Below are 16,088 nucleotides of genomic sequence, written 5' to 3' on the forward strand. Positions count from 1 at the left end.
ACATCCTCTTTAGGATCCCTTCCTCATATTAAGACTTACTTCTCCATCATCTGAGGCACTTCCTTTCTGGGACTTCATTCTTAGGCAAGAACCTTTGTTCTTAAGGTTCAGAGCTAAGCCTCAAGAAGGCTCTTTCTAAATTGTTCACTCCTATTTATTCTACCAGTCCAGGACATAACTTGGTGAATTGGGTAAAGAAAATGAAGTCAAGCTCTAAAGCCAAGAGAGGATGTGAAATCGATTTACTGGCCTGGCATAACCCAAGAGAAAGATGGCTTTTTCAGCCACTGTAGTGGATGGGAAAGATGAGAGATATGGCACACTTTAAATTAGGGACTACTTCTCGGATCCCATTTATTCTGTATGCAAATAAGACTGCCCCTGCTCTGCTTACAGATGAAGATAGGCTGAGCAAGTGTCCAAAATCATGCAGTATTAAAAAGACACTCCTATCTTCCACCTTCCCATTTCTCTTGGTTGGGGACAAATTTTCCTCATTTTCAGTCTCTCTGTCACACATCGTGCACACCCCCCTCCCATTCATAACAATCAACCTTACACCCCCACTTTGAGGCAGGTGACTTTTATCTCTGGTACGATTTCCATATTTCCTTTCACATTCTTGCTTCAGCTCCTGGCAATCTTTGTCCAGCAGGTATACAGCATCTTTCCCTCCAAGTTGACAACAAGTTAAGATGCTTGTTCCCAGTCCAAGCAGCAGTTCTTACTCCTATCCACACATTAGAATTACTTACAAGAGTCTTGGAAAAAATGCTGATACTTGCTCGAGCCCACTCCCAACCAATGAAGTCAGAATTGCTAGGAATGGATGTAAGCATCAGTACCTTTTTAAACTTTCAGGTTATTCCAAGGTGCAGCTAAGCCCTGGAGAAGGCGATGGCACCCCACTCCAGTACTCTTGCCTGGAAAATCCCATGGACGGAGGAGCCTGGTAGGCTGCAGTCCATGGGGTCGCTAAGAGTCGGACACGACTGAGCGACTTCCCTTTCCCTTTTCACTTTCATGCATTGGAGAAGGAAATGGCAACCCACTCCAGTGTTCTTGCCTGGAGAATCCCAGGGACGGGGGAGCTGGTGGGCTGCCATCTATGGGGTCGCACAGAGTCGGGCACGACTGAAGTGACTTAGCAGCAGCAGCAGCTAAGCCCAAGAGCTAGTACTTAAGGTCTATTTTTTCATGACAACAACAGATGTCTAGTGATGGTTTTAACTAACCTTACTGTGTTAGTCATCTCACAAGATATACATATATCAAATCATGTCATGCACTTGAATCTAGTACAATATTATATGTTAATTATATCTCAATAAAACCGGGGAAAAACCCAAGAGATGTCTGTGGCCAGTCCAGTGGTTCTCAAACTTGGCAGTAGGTTGAAAGTACCTGGCAGGCTTTAAAAAAACTCTGATGCTTGAATTCCATTCCTAAATATACTTATTTAATTGGTTCGAGAGTGGTCTGGGCATAGGAATTTTAAAAGGTGATTCTAATATGCAGCCAAGGTAAAGAACCGTAGTGTTCAAGTACATGCTTTCTCAAGATCTTCACCCAATTATGTGAGCAGCCAAGCTTTCTAAAATTCTGACAGTAGAGGACTACTCACTGCCCAGGGACTCCCACATTGGGAAGCTGGCATTGCTAGAGGATGAAAGAAACTATCTCAGTCCAACTTCTCCTCCCTATTTTCCTTCATATAAAATAAAGCTGGTAGAGGCAGGTGTTCAAGTGCTAAAAACAAACATGCCTTACCCTTGCATATCCTGTCTCCTCTAACCACCCCCATATCACATGAATGAGTTCTTCCAACCAGCTGTCCCTGCTGATTTGCTGGCCATTAGAAGGGCTCAAGATGAGACTAAGAAAGAATAGGAGTGGAGAATCTACACCTGGCACCTGGGAATGCCCTGTGCTTGTGGCTTCCTGGATGAAAAAGGAGTGCTTTACTCAACACCTAAAGGAACAGGCAGCTCTTTGAAATACATTCTTTTGCTTCTCAGGGTCATAACTATTAGTTATTCTTCATCACCACAGTTAATTATCATTAATAACAACCCAAGGGCCAAAAAAACTACTGGTTACATTTAATTCAGAGACAGCTAATAAACATTACTCTTTTCAATAAGTACCCCTAATGTGAAAAATTACAATGATCATAATTTGCATTTAGAATTAGAAGTATTTATTGAACAGTGTTAGATTCTACTTGGAAAGATGCACATTCTATAATTTAGATTCTGGTTACAAATAGATGGAAACAGAAGGAGGTACATATTTAAGATGACATTTAAGGGAGAAAAGATGTTACAGAAAGCCCATACTTCTGGAAACTCAATGGTCAGTTTCAGAAAGGGTGTTATAGGCCTACAGGGAGAAAAAAAAAATTTTATCTGTATGGGATATGAAAGATTTTTCCAAACTTAAATTATCTGCTCAACCACAGGAATCCCTATAGTCTTATACTGGCCTATTCACAAAAGCTGGAAATAGGGTATATATTCTCTTGTGGAGTCCTCTGACTGAGGTCTTATTTTACCAACTAGTTAGTCCCCTGGAGATTAGGTATCATATTTTATTCTATATGAACTCCCCATAGCATCAAGCACTCACTGAGTTCTACTGAGGCACATAATACATCCTGGCTTTGCAATGTCAAGTGGGAAATTGGTAGAAAGGCTGTTTAAGGGTAAATGGACATAAAGGATTCTATTGCACTGATGAAGATATTCTAAAGGATATTCTAAAACTGGATTATGGTGACTGTTGCATAACTCAATAAAATTAACCAAAATTATAATACTTAGTCTGGCAGTTAAAACGGTTGTTTTATGATATGTAAATTAGACCTCAATAAAGCTTTAAAAGAGGGGGTGTAAAGAAATAGAATGGGCTAGCAATGGAATAGGATTAATGTTACAATAAGAAGTTATACATACAGATTGCATAACTGATTGGAAAAATAAAACAGATGATGCACAAAAGAGGAAAAGTGGAGAATGAAAGGCAATGATTTCCTGTGATGTAGAAAGGAACAAACAGTTGTTACACAGATAGGGAAATGAATGTTTCTAATAACTGTTACAAGGATAAGGGAATGAACAGCATTTAGATAAATGTTACGTGGAGCTTCAGAAAGAATTCCATAGTGTTGCAAATATAGATGTATATATTGCATGAATACAATAATAATATAAAATATATAATATATGTGTTAAGGACTCTGTACATATTTGTTAATGCAAAATATCTCTGATATTAATTCACTGTTGATTTACTTACAGATATATTGAAAATTGGGATTATGAGACAAGGAGGTGTCAAAGATAATTCCCAGTATTCTGGCTTGAAAAATTACATGCATCATGGTGTCATTCAATGAAACAGAAAACATGGGAGGGAGAGTGAACTTTATAGATAGTCATTAATTCCATTTTTATTCTGTTCAAATTGGGATAATTCATCTCTCTCAAATGGAATTTTAAATGGATACTTAGATGATGAATTGGAGACAAAAGAGAGGTTTTGTGTTGAGATATATATTTGAGAAACACTAGTGTAGACAAAACAAAATCATGGATTGGATGAAACTATTTAGGGAGAGAGCAGAGAATGAGACAAGAAAGAACTGAGGGTCTGGCTTTGAGAAACCCTAATATGTAAAGACTGAGAAAGGAGAATGAAAAGGAACAGCCAGCGATACAGAGGAAAACCATAATAAGATTTCAGGGATCCCAATGAGAAAAGAATGTTTCAATACAGAGTTAAGTTTAAAAATACTGGCACCTGAGAAATCAGGTAAAATTTCAAAGATATAAAATGTCCCTCAGATTTAGTGACATGGAAGTCATTGGTTAACTTTAATAGCAGTTATTTCACAGAAATCAAATTTTAATTCTTCTAATATAAGCCATGCGATTCACAGTTACTCTCTCTGGGAAGTTTTCTTGTTTTCTAGTGAAAGAGGTCTGTCAAGCTCTTTACTTTTAATACCTAAACTTAAAGAAACTATTTCTTTTGAAGCAAATTCATCTGGAAATTTATGAGATCCTAGGAATCAAGAAAGGACAAGAGACACAACTACCTTTAATCACAAAAAAGTTTGCAAATAGGAAAGATTATTCTTTTATTCTTTTCTGGTCTTAAAAAAAGATCACATTTACTCATTTACGTATTCATTGACTCAGTGGGCATCTATTGATCACATACCATATGTCAGGCACTATGCCTGGAACTGAAGCTAAAAAAGTGACAAAGTTAGCAATGCCCCCAAGCTAACTGTACTTAGAGGTAATAATTGAGGAAGCAGCAAACATAAAGAAAGCATTGATTATACAATAAAGGCTACGGTAGAAGGAACTAATGTGAGCACAAAAGAGGAACACACAATCCAGACCAGGGGATCAGGGAAGATTTCATACTTAAAGCTACTCAGACTTTAAGTATGAGTAGCGGTTAGCCTAGTGAGGATGGGGGTCGGGGGATAAGGAAGATGAAGAACAAACTAAGTAGGAGGAACAGAGTACAAAATGACCTCGAAGCCAAGAGGATCATAAACCTTTCAGGAATGGAATATGTTTAGCGGGGTGTGTGTGCTATGTTGTGGAACATGACAAGAAGGAAGCTGGAAAGTAGACAAGGTCTACTTTACACAGAGTCTTGTAAATATCCTAGGACCATGGAGAGCTGTGAGAAAACATGCAGAGTTCTACAGAGAGAAAACACATGAGTTTTATTTTTAGAAAAAGCATTCTGGCCTTAGATTATAGAGCATATGGAGTGGGTCCCAGCAGGAAACCACTGGAAGCTTCCTTCTGCTCTCAAGCAATGGAATAATAGACTCAGGCAAGAAATGATGATCTAGAGTTGCATTCTACAATATAGTAGCTACTAGCAACATATGTCTATTGAAATATGGCTAATGCAAATTGAGAAGGTAAAATATCTCATTAGAAGTTTTTTTCTTTTTTTTTTAGAAGTTTTTTTCGTGATGACTACATGTTGAAAATATTTTTATATACTGGATTAAGTAAAATAGATCATTAAAATTAATTTTACTTTCTTTTTACTTTTTGTCATTAGTAGTTCTATTGGACAACACTGATTCTGAGACTTTGTATTGGAAATAGAGAAGGAGAAAACTGAATTAATGAAGAGATATTGAGGAAGTGGGTTTGGCAGAACTTTCATAATCAATTGGACAAGAGGGATAAGGAAAAGAAAGGAATAAATGATTCCAAAGTTTCTGACTTGAGCAACTAAATGAAAGAATGATAGACTAAAGAGAATCAAGGATAAGAAAGTTTGTTTTATTTTTTATTTTAAGGTAGAAGAAGTTTCAGTATGTTTGAGTGAAAATATGGAGTCAGAAGAGAGGGAGACAACAAAGATATGAAAGAGTGAAGAGTGGTTAATAAAGATGAGATGTTTAAGAAACTGAAAAACTTGAAATATTTGGGCTTCCACAGGGACATTAATTCACCTCAAGAAGAAGGTTGAGGCCTGGGTGGAGTAGGCAGTGAGCCCAATGCATATCTTTAAGAAATGGAGGGACTTTCCTGGTGGTCCAGCGGCTAAGATCTGAGTTCTCAATGCAGGGGGCCCAGGTTTAATCCCTGTTAGGGAACTAGATCCCCCATGCCACAACTAAGAGTTCAAAGGCCACAATGAAGATCAAAGATCCAGTATGCCACAGTCTGGTCAAATAAATAACTATTAAATAAAATAAATGAACAAGGGGTTGGGGGATGGGGGTTGATGATGGGAAGGAAGTAGATTTATAGCATAGTAGTTATCCAATAAATATTAGTTTCTTTAAACAGTTCACATACAAAGTAATAATTCTATTTTGTATTTGTAAAATAATTCTAATTTTATTCTAATTCACATTAGAATATTTCATGTTTCTTTCCACAAACATATGAAAACACAATAAATATCTACCCCTTTTCTCTCTCTCTTTCAACACACACACACACACAAACACACATACACATTTACATATGCTCCCCACTACAGATATACATTAATCCAGTTTTTTAGACAAAAATGTTACAGAAATTGGGAATATCCCCTGAAGGAGGGCATGGCAACGTACTCTAGCAGTCTTGCTTGGAGAATCCCCATGGACAGAGGAGCCTGTGGGCTGCAATCCATGGGGTCACAAAGAGCCAGATACAACTAAGCATAGCACAGTTACAGAAATTGGAGGTAAATGTGTTAAATTGTGCAATTTCTTTTAGTGATACAAATAGAAAAAAATGATATACTGTTTCTTAAAATCATTAACAATAGAAACTTCATAAATGTGCTCAAAAAATAGCTTCTAAAGGTTAGATGCAGGCCATGCTGGTAGATGCTGAAGAAGCATCTTTAGACAGATTTTTATACTGAAAAGAGTGCTGAACAGGAGTCAGAAGACCTGGTATCCCCAAAGTGGGCAAGGGAGGGTGGGATGAATTGGGAGATTGGGATTGACTTTATACACCACTATGTATAAAATAGATAACTAACAAGAACCTACTGTATAGCACAGGCAACTCTACTCAATGCTCTGTGGAGACCTAAATAGGAAGGAAATCCAAAAAAGAGGGGATATATGTATACATATAGCTGATTCACTTTGCTGTACAGCAGAAACTAACACAACATTGTAAAGCAACTATACTCCAATAAAAATTAATTAAAAAAAAGAAGACCTGGTATCCAAGCAGATTGGTCAGTTATCAGTTAGGTGTCTGGGGCAAAACATTTAACTTTGTTGAATCTCCACCTTCTCATCTGTAGAAGACAGATGGCTTTTATAGCTCCTACAACTCAATAGGGTCTTTGTGAGGATTCAGTAAGAAAATGTACTGAAAATTCTTCTGTGACTTGACAAATGCTCATATAAGTTATCTTGACCTAGTTCCAATAAAAATTTATCACAGTCACTACAGTACTGATAATATTCATATTCATAATGGGGAGTTATGAACTGAGTCAAATTTACAATTGCTTAAGGATGGTTATACTACTTGTTTACTGATTATTGATCATTCTGAACTTTTGTGGGATTTCTTTTCTTGTTTAGAGGAAATACCAAAATACATCACTTCTTTTAGATTTCCGTCAAAGTGTGGCCCTTGAGTCATCTCATCCAAGTCACCTGAAATATATATTTAAAGCAGAGTTGCCTGAACTCAACATCCAGAGATTCGGCCCTTTGGGCTAAGATTCAAGAACCTGTATTCAAGTGTGACTCTACACACTATAAAACATTTTAGAACAACTTTGTTGAGACACAGTTTATCCATTTATGGTGTACGATTCACTGTTTTTTTTTGTATATTCACAAAGTTGCACAATCATCACCATAAAATCTAAAGTCTATTGGGTTAGTTAAAAGTTTCATGGAGGTGGCTGTTCTGTGGGCCCAAATATAAAGAGCCCTCCCCTAACCCGAGTATAATGACAAATAAAAGAATTTTTGCATGCCATCAGACCTCTCTGCTGGTCTGCTTTCTGAGCACTAGTGCCCCTTGCTAAACAAATTTCCATTTTACAAAAGGGTTAGGAGATAGTGTACAGACAACATGCAACTGTTGCACGGCCAAGTTGCTGAGCGTGATCAGAAAGCGTTTGTAAGGGGGAAAAAACACGATTAGGCTAAGGCTCTTCTCAGCCCCTCTTCAGATTATGAGACTGATGTGGTGCCTACTGTGCTAAGAGGGCAGATCTCTCAGGCCCTCTTAAGGCCTGCATTCTGATCTAAAGGTCTTTTTCTCTTAAGAATTCAGGATCGATGCAACTTCCTAGTATCCTTAGACAGAGCATGTTGTTAATAGCTTATTGATATTTTCAGTTTGTCAGCTTCTAGAACTCCATTGTTGATTCAGTTTCATCTCTGTTTAATTTGAGGGGAAAGACTTTTAAACAAAAACACTTCATTGTTCTGGTAAATGGTAACCTAAACAGTGACGTGTGAGCCATAAATACTCAAGACTTTAGAAGAAGCCACAACTCTAGTTAGGCTGATGTTTTAGGAAGTCTGCAAAGTGCTTTTCTTACTCTATGGGGAGAATAATGTTCTAGAGAAGCATCTTTGGAAAGCTAGGTAAGTTTCTTTTCTGGTTTTTACAGAGAGGTCTTCTTATTTAGTTTACAGTGTTGTAAATTTCTTGAGCATCATATTCACTTAAGAGCATTATAGAGACTTCCCCAATGGTCCAGTGGCTAAGACTCTGCACTCCCAATGCAGGGGGCCAGGGTTCTGTCCCTGGTTGGGGAATCCCATGTGCCACAACTAAGAGCTCACATGCCACAGCTAAAGATCCCACATGCCGAATCTATTACACACTGCAGCCACATAAATAAATATTTTTTAAAAGAATAATAAAATACTGCTTTACCAAAAAAAAGTATTATATGGGTAGGTGTGTCTGATACACACACATAATCTTTTCTTATCCCCCTAGGCTTCTCTTCTCTTTTGTTGAAACTGATAGTCACTCTAGGGAGGTCATATCAACAACATCTGAATTTGATTATGAAGATTAAAAACCAAAAAACCCCACAAACTTACAGGGGGTTTAGACCAAACATTCCTTTTTATAGATGAGACAACCAAGGGTCAGATCAGACGATAACTTTGAACTCAAATTCACTTTTTTGCTTTCCTTGGAGTGGGTGGTCATACCTCTAGAGGGAATTATCTTGAATTAAAGTTAAGAGCTCAATGAAATATGATTTTCAGAGTAAATTCTAAAAGCTGTCATGAAGTTAAGTCCTACTCTCTGTTAAGAGCCAAGTATTATATTTTCAAGATTATGACATTAAAATGAAAGCAGAGTGGAAGTTATGTTTTAAAATTGGTTATCTTCCATTATGTCAAAATAAAAGCAGAGAGCAAGTTATATCTTAAAGTTGGGTATTTTCCTCTGCTATATGCAGACTGTCAATTCAGTATAAAGCTCAGCTCAAACTATCTATGAATGGTTTCTAAATTCCAGAAACCTCTCTGGGAACATTGTTCAAACAGCTGGTGATATTGCCACATATAGATCCTGTCTTGATTTAAAGCATGGGCCCCCACAACATTACCCTTGTTTATATGCCTTGAAGCAGCCCCTAGTTCCAGGAAACACTTTGTCATCATGCATTTGACAATTTTTGGTTGCCATCAGCCACGTCACAAACTTAACACTCAGCTTTCCCAGTCAGTCTTTCCAGGGACCTAACTCACCTCTGTCTGTTTGGGTTTCCATGCTGACATTTAGGAAAACAACAGCCACTCGACTCAGAAAGCCCTTTCTCTATATTCGTACTAATTTTAATATTGACTCTCCTAAAAGCTTCAAAATATTTTAAGGATTTTTCCCCCCTCTTTTTTTTTTTCACAGGATCGAGCTTCCAACTTGTATTTTTTAAGTGCTTCCAAATTTTTTCTTAACATATGTTGCACAAAGTCTGTCCTATTAACAGAACCCACTCCTCTTCCAAATAGTATAAAAATCCAAAGATTTAGCCTTTCAGCGAGCGTTTCTAGGTTGTACCATTAATTTGAGCTTTGTGTTTAGCTCAGATCCATTTGTTTAAATTCAGTTCAGTTCAGTTCAGTCACTCAGTTGCGTCCCACTCTTTGCGACCCCATGAACCGCAGCATGCCAGGCCTCCCTGTCAATCATCAACTCCCGGAGTTTACACAAACTCATGTCCATTGAGTCGGTGATGCCACCCAACCATCTCATCCTCTGTCGTCCCCTTCTCCTCCTGCTCTCAATCTTTCCCAGTATCAGGGTCTTTTCCAATGAGTCAGCTCTTTGCATTAGGTGGCCAAAATATTGGAGTTTCAGCTTCAACCTCAGTCCTTCCAATGAACACCCAGGACTGATCTCCTTTAGGATGGACTGGTTGGATCTCCTTGCAGTCCAAGGGATGCCCAAGAGCCTTCTCCAACACCACAGTTCAAAAGCATCAATTCTTAGGCGCTCAGCTTTCTTTATAATCCAACTCTCACATCCATACATAACTACTGGAAAAACCATAACCTTGACTAGATGGACCTTTGTTGACAAAGTAATGTCTCTGCTTTTGCATATGCTGTCTAGGTTGGTCATAGCTTCTCTTAGAAGGAACAAGGGTCTTTTAATTTCATGGCTGCAATCACCATCTGCAGTGATTCTGGAGCCCCCAAAAATAAAGTCAGCCACTGTTTCCACTGTTTCCCCATCTGCTGCTGAATTGCTTCAGTCGTGTCCGACTCTGCGTGACCCCATAGATGGAAGCCCACCAGGCTCCCGGGTCCTTGGGATTCTCCAGGCAAGAACACTGAGTGGGTAGCCATTTCCTTCTCCAGTGCATGAAAGTGAAAAGTGAAAGTGAAGTTGCTCAGTCGTGTCCGATTCAGCGACCCCATGGACTGCAGCCTACCAGGCTCCTCCATCCATGGGATTCTCCAGGTGAGAGTACTGGATTGGGTCACCATTGCCTTCTCCAGTTTCCCCATCTATTTGCCATGAAATGATGGGACCGGATGCCATGATCTTAGTTTTCTGAATGTTGAGCTTTAAGCCAACTTTTTCACTCTCCTCTTTCATTTTCATCAAGAGGCTCTTTAGTTCTTCACTTTCTGCCATAAGGGTGGTGTCATCTGCATATCTGAGGTTATTGATATTTCTCCCGGCAATCTTGATTCCAGCTTGTGCTTCCTCCAGCCCAGCGTTTCTCATGATGTACTCTGCATATAAGTTAAATAAGCAGGGTGACAATATACAGCCTTGATGTACTCCTTTTCCTATTTGGAACCAGTCTGTTGTTCCATGGCCAGTTCTAACTATTGCTTCTTGACCAGCATACAGGTTTCTCAAGAAGCACATCAGGTGATCTGGTATTCCCATCTCTTTCAGAATTTTCCACAGTTTATTGTGATCCATGCAGTCAAAGGCTTTGGCATAGTCAATAAAGCAGAAATAGATGTTTTTCTGAAACTCTCTTGCTTCTTCGATGATCCAGCAGATGTTCGCAATTTGATCTCTGGTTCTTCTGCCTTTTCTAAAATCAGCTTGAACATCTGGAAGTTCACGGTTCACGTATTGCTGAAGCCTGGCTTGGAGAATTTTGAGCATTACTTTACTAGTGTGTGAGATGAATGCAATTGTGCGGTAGTTTGAGCATTCTTTGGCATTGTCTGTCTTTGGGATTGGAATGAAAACGGACCTTTTCCAGTTAGGCTCTCCCAAGTCTTTTTTCTATGATCAATCGAAGATTCTGAGTTGAAATCCATTTCTGGAACACCCAGTTTGGTGTTATATTTGAATGGGGACACATTTCTTTGTACTTGTGAAGGCAGTGAAAAATTTTTTTTAGTGAACACAACAGGATATTTGCTTCTAACATTTTTGAGCAGCTCTCCTTTGCTTCCTCTTTCCACTCAGAAAAGTCTATTTGAAATGAAGATTTGATAAATATGTGTAACAAAGTAAGAATTTTAGAGAGGTATTATTGTGTGTGATTAAGCACTTTGATGCTGGAATCAGATTGCCTGGGACTGAAACTTGGTTCTCTTACTTGCTATATGAAAAACCTTGAGACAGTTGCTAACCTTCCTGTGCCTCAGTTTCTAAAAGGAATAACAAAAGCTAAGTGGTAACTGAGTAGTAAATACATGCAGATCTCTTAGAAGTCCACTTGCCACAGAGAAGTAATAAATATTAGCCATTTTTATATAACTGAATTAAATAGGATAAAATTCAGAGATCAGTTACCAGGAATACAGGAACCATAGAATTTGGAGGACACACAAGATCCCTGGGATACATAAATAGGAAAATTCTGGGAGGAATTTGTGAGAAGTTCCTTATTTTTTACTAAATGGTTTGAATTTTTACTTTATTGTTTTATTTATTTATCGCCTTAAGGAATATTACTTATTTCCTTGGATTTAAACTTGCCTCATAAAGAAATAATGAGAGGCTGTATTTAAGGACTCAGTCCTTTATGGCTATTACTGTGATCATATTCCATTTTGATATCCATTTCATGATAGGGTTAGGATCTGAATGCAACCCTTTCCAAATGATTGTGACTAATCTGAGCCATTATGATTTTGGAATTCTTCTATAACAAAGGTACCAGAAAAGACTGGAAAGTCTGCAGGGGACAGAGGGCAGGAAGGCTGCTTGCTCTCACCCATCAGGAAGGTCATCCATAAACACTAACCAGATCTCCATAGACGTGTGGGAAGGCTGGAAGCTGAAACAAATATTTAGAGTATAACCTAGGATGATTAATTCTTGATTTACCTTGTTTTGGTTAGATAAAGGCAATGATCCAGCCATTGCATAGAAACTTGTGCTTATAAAGCTTACTTGACCATTGTTGAACTACTCAAGCTATTCACAAGTCTTCACTTGCTCATTAAAGAAATGGTCAGAGACCATGATTTAAGAATTCATTAGAGAACGGAGATTAAATAGATTTAACTCTTTGGTGCGGGTAAAATATTTACTATACAGATGTATTTGCCTGTGAATATGAAGAGAATAGTGATGTCCCTAAAAATTCAGTGCCTAAGTAATGATGAAGACTCATTTGGGATATATGAATTCAAATTCTTTACGGTCTGTGCCCAGGAATTCAGCTATTCTTCATTTGCTGTCTTCTGTTCTCCAGCTCTGCCATCCAGGTAAACCTTACCTTCCTGAGCAGGTTTCAGGACTTGCATTTCTTTCTCATCTCCTTCAACACTTGCCCTATATGAGGCTGTTCATTTAACTGTAGTACAGCTTTACAACAGGTATCCTAGCCTCCATTCAACCTCTCAGATGTCGTCAGAAAGGCTGTTGGCAGTACCATGGGTGGCATGGGCAACAGACCTCCCAAAGGCAAACATCCTGTGTATGTTCAACTACAATCTATGCTCCAGAGAGGAGGTTCACAACTAAGGCCAGAGGGCAGACTATCTGCTCTGGGAGGCCCAGAGCACTATGCAGTGATAAGAGGAAGGCCATTGTGACTCCCCGCTTAAACATACACTCTAGTGCAAATGCACAACCTGCACTTCACCAGCACTCTGCATCCTTCAAGCTAATTGTTGGGCTTGGCCCTGCAAACATAGAAACGGATGTATCTGACACTACCTTTTAGGATGGAGTAGCCCAAAAAACTATTCTGAGACATTCTGAGACAACAGGGTTAGAAAGAAACAAAACAGCACTTGTCATTTCAGGATGACAATTGTCATCTAGAGGATGTCTATTGTCAAAGTGAAAAAAAAGAAAAAAAGGGGGGCCAAGGTGAAAGGACAATTAAATCAGCTGAAAGTTTTTTGCCTATAAAATGACCAAGTCCACTATGTAGTAAAAACTAAATGAAATGAAGTGAAAGTCACTCAGTCATGTCTGACTTTTTGTGATCCCACGGACTATACAGTCCATGGAATTCTCTAGGCCAGAACACCGGAGTGGGTAGCCTTTCTCTTCTCCAGGGGATCTTCCCAACCCAGGGATCTAACCTAGGCCTTCAGCATTGCAGGCAGATTCCCCACCAGATTAGCCACAATTAAATGACAATTAAATCGGCTGAAATAGTTTTTTGCCTATAAAATGACCAAGTCCACTATGTAATAAAAACTAAAGCTCTACATATATGTCAGCTCCTACAGAAAGGGTAAACACTAGCCTTTATTGCTTTGACATTCTGAAATAAGGAGGGTAAAAGTAGTTATATAGATTTACACAGATCTTAAAGTAAGAAATTTCCAGATAATTAAGTGACTCAGATTTTTACTGGCCTTTAATTTATAATCCCACTCATGGATCCATGCAAAATCTGATTTAAAAATTAATACAGCATTTAATTAGGACAGATCATTAAGTAAGACCATCTGTATTCCATTCAAAGAACCCTTGTTCCATATTTTACCTTAATCTCAGAAATGTGTCAATACGCCTAAGTACCTTTCACTGTTTATTTAGACAGTCAGTGGCATATAATCCAAATTTGTATACATTTATCATTTTAAAAACTAAAAAGTAGACTCTCAGAAGCATCTGGGCAGGCTATAGAAAGGAACAAAAAACACATCTTCATGTGCCTTACACCACCACCCTCCCAAGACAATGGAGAAACATCTGAAGAGATTTAAAGAAAAAAATAACTAAAAATATTTACACTTGGAAAGTTGTCTTTCAGGCATGAGGGAAAACGGAGAGATTCTTAGGAACACACTGTCTCACAAAATATCATGTCCTGCAGTTATATTCTGGAGAACTGAGAGATGATTCAAGATTAAGATATTCAAAATGCAGTAGTGATATGAAAGAACTTGCATAGTTCTTCTTACTTAGTGTGGCTTTCTTTCATTAATCCCGTTGAAAATGTGATATCAGATGAATTCTGAAGTTTTGAAACAACCTTAATCTTCAGTGATGCTTTAACCTGGTCTTTCCTGTTTTTCCTTTCTCTTTTCCAACTACATGAACAGAAATGTTTATTTGCAAATCTGTACCTCTCAATTTATAATGAACCTCTTTCCATGTTTAGTGATAATCTAAAATAATATGTTGTTCTCTAGTTTTATAACTTGTTTAAAAATGATAAACAACTTGTGATTAATGATTATATTTGTTTATCTCTGATCCTTCTAAAAATCTCAGTAAAATAAACATAAAGGAACAACAACAACAACAAAAACTCACAGGAGGAAAAATAATGTGAGAAGAAATTAGCGAAAGAGGATGTCGACAAATTTGAAAGAAAGAATGCAGATGGATGAATGCTGAGAAGGCTTAAGATTACACCAGATACCTAAACTGATGAGAGTAGTGGCTGGAATTGAAAATAGAAAAAAGAGCCATTAGCCTCTCACATCTTCATGCCACACTACCCAGCAACATAGCTACCACACACATGACCACCCCATTCAAGGAACTATTACCTTCTCAGGCAGGTTCCTGGCTTATGGATGGATTTCTTTCTATATTTGGCATGAGTCAGTGAATCATTTTCCAGACAAATTAAATTATAGGGAACCCACACTAAGACATCAGAGAATGGGGAGTGAACTCCTGCAGAAAACAGAAAGCACAGGGAATATATGAAATTCCTATAAAATATCAAGAAATCTCAGTTCTATTCCCTGTTCTGTAACTAGGAGAGATCATTAGATAGGAAACTGGAACGTGGGGTAGGCAGAATAGTGACCACTGCCCAAAGATGGCCATCTCCTAATCCTCTAATTTTGTGAATATGTTATGTTACATGGCTAGGGGGAATTAAGGTTGCAGATGAAATGAAGGTCGCTAATCAGCTGACCTTAAAGTAAGAAGAATATCCTGGATTATTTGAGTGGCCCAAAATAGAGTGTCTTTTAAATGCGGAAGAGGGAGGTAGAAAAGTTGAAGTCAGAGTCAGAGTTATAAGATGTGAGAAAGACTTCAGCTGCCGTTGGTGGTTTTGAACATTGAAGGGGGCCATGAGGAAAGAAATGTGGTCAGCCACTAGAAAGTGGAAAAGGCAAGAAAACCAACTTCCTGTAGACCCTCTACAAAAAAACACAGCCCTGATTTTAGCCTAGTGAGACCTGTTTAATAAGAGTTCTGAACTACAGAACTATAAGATAAATTTATGTTGGTTTAAGTCATTGTTTGTGGTAATTTGCTACAGCAGTCATAGAAAGCTAATAAGAGGGTCTGGCCCAAATAAAAGGTGAACAACACTGACATTTGGACAGCTTGGTCCCTCTCCTTTCACCCTGCAGCAGTGAAGCCTCAAAGCAGCTGCAACCTTCTCACTGCACACTGTCCTCTGCCCCTGCATATACATGCACAGAGCCTCGAATTAGCATATAGAGCTTCCATCTAGAACCTGAGAGACAGCCCACTATCCCCAGGAATGTGAATGCAACCTCCAAAATGCAAAATAAGAATAAATATTTTTAAAAAATAAAATCGAATGCTGAGGAAACAGAAATGTGGAGGACAGAAAAAATGTGTTTAAAGTGTATAATTTATATAATCAGAAAGACACGTAGCACTGTATCTATAAATCAACGAGAGTGTTATCGAAGAAAAAGTAGTGGAGAGGAAGAATGA

General features: G+C 38.3%; 1 protein-coding gene and 1 long non-coding RNA gene across 4 annotated transcripts in view; one reads left to right on the top strand and one right to left on the bottom strand.

The window, feature by feature from the left end:
- The window catches only part of GPD2 (glycerol-3-phosphate dehydrogenase 2), a 236,497-nt gene that overhangs the window by 189,157 nt on the left and 31,252 nt on the right, over nt 1-16,088 (bottom strand). The window lies entirely within an intron of this gene.
- Nucleotides 1-16,088, top strand: part of LOC132342968 (uncharacterized) — a 41,601-nt gene that overhangs the window by 2,084 nt on the left and 23,429 nt on the right. The gene's annotated exons all lie outside the window — the stretch shown is intronic.

Source organism: Bos taurus, chromosome 2, assembly GCF_002263795.3.
Source record: "Bos taurus isolate L1 Dominette 01449 registration number 42190680 breed Hereford chromosome 2, ARS-UCD2.0, whole genome shotgun sequence".
NCBI lineage: Eukaryota > Metazoa > Chordata > Mammalia > Artiodactyla > Bovidae > Bos > Bos taurus.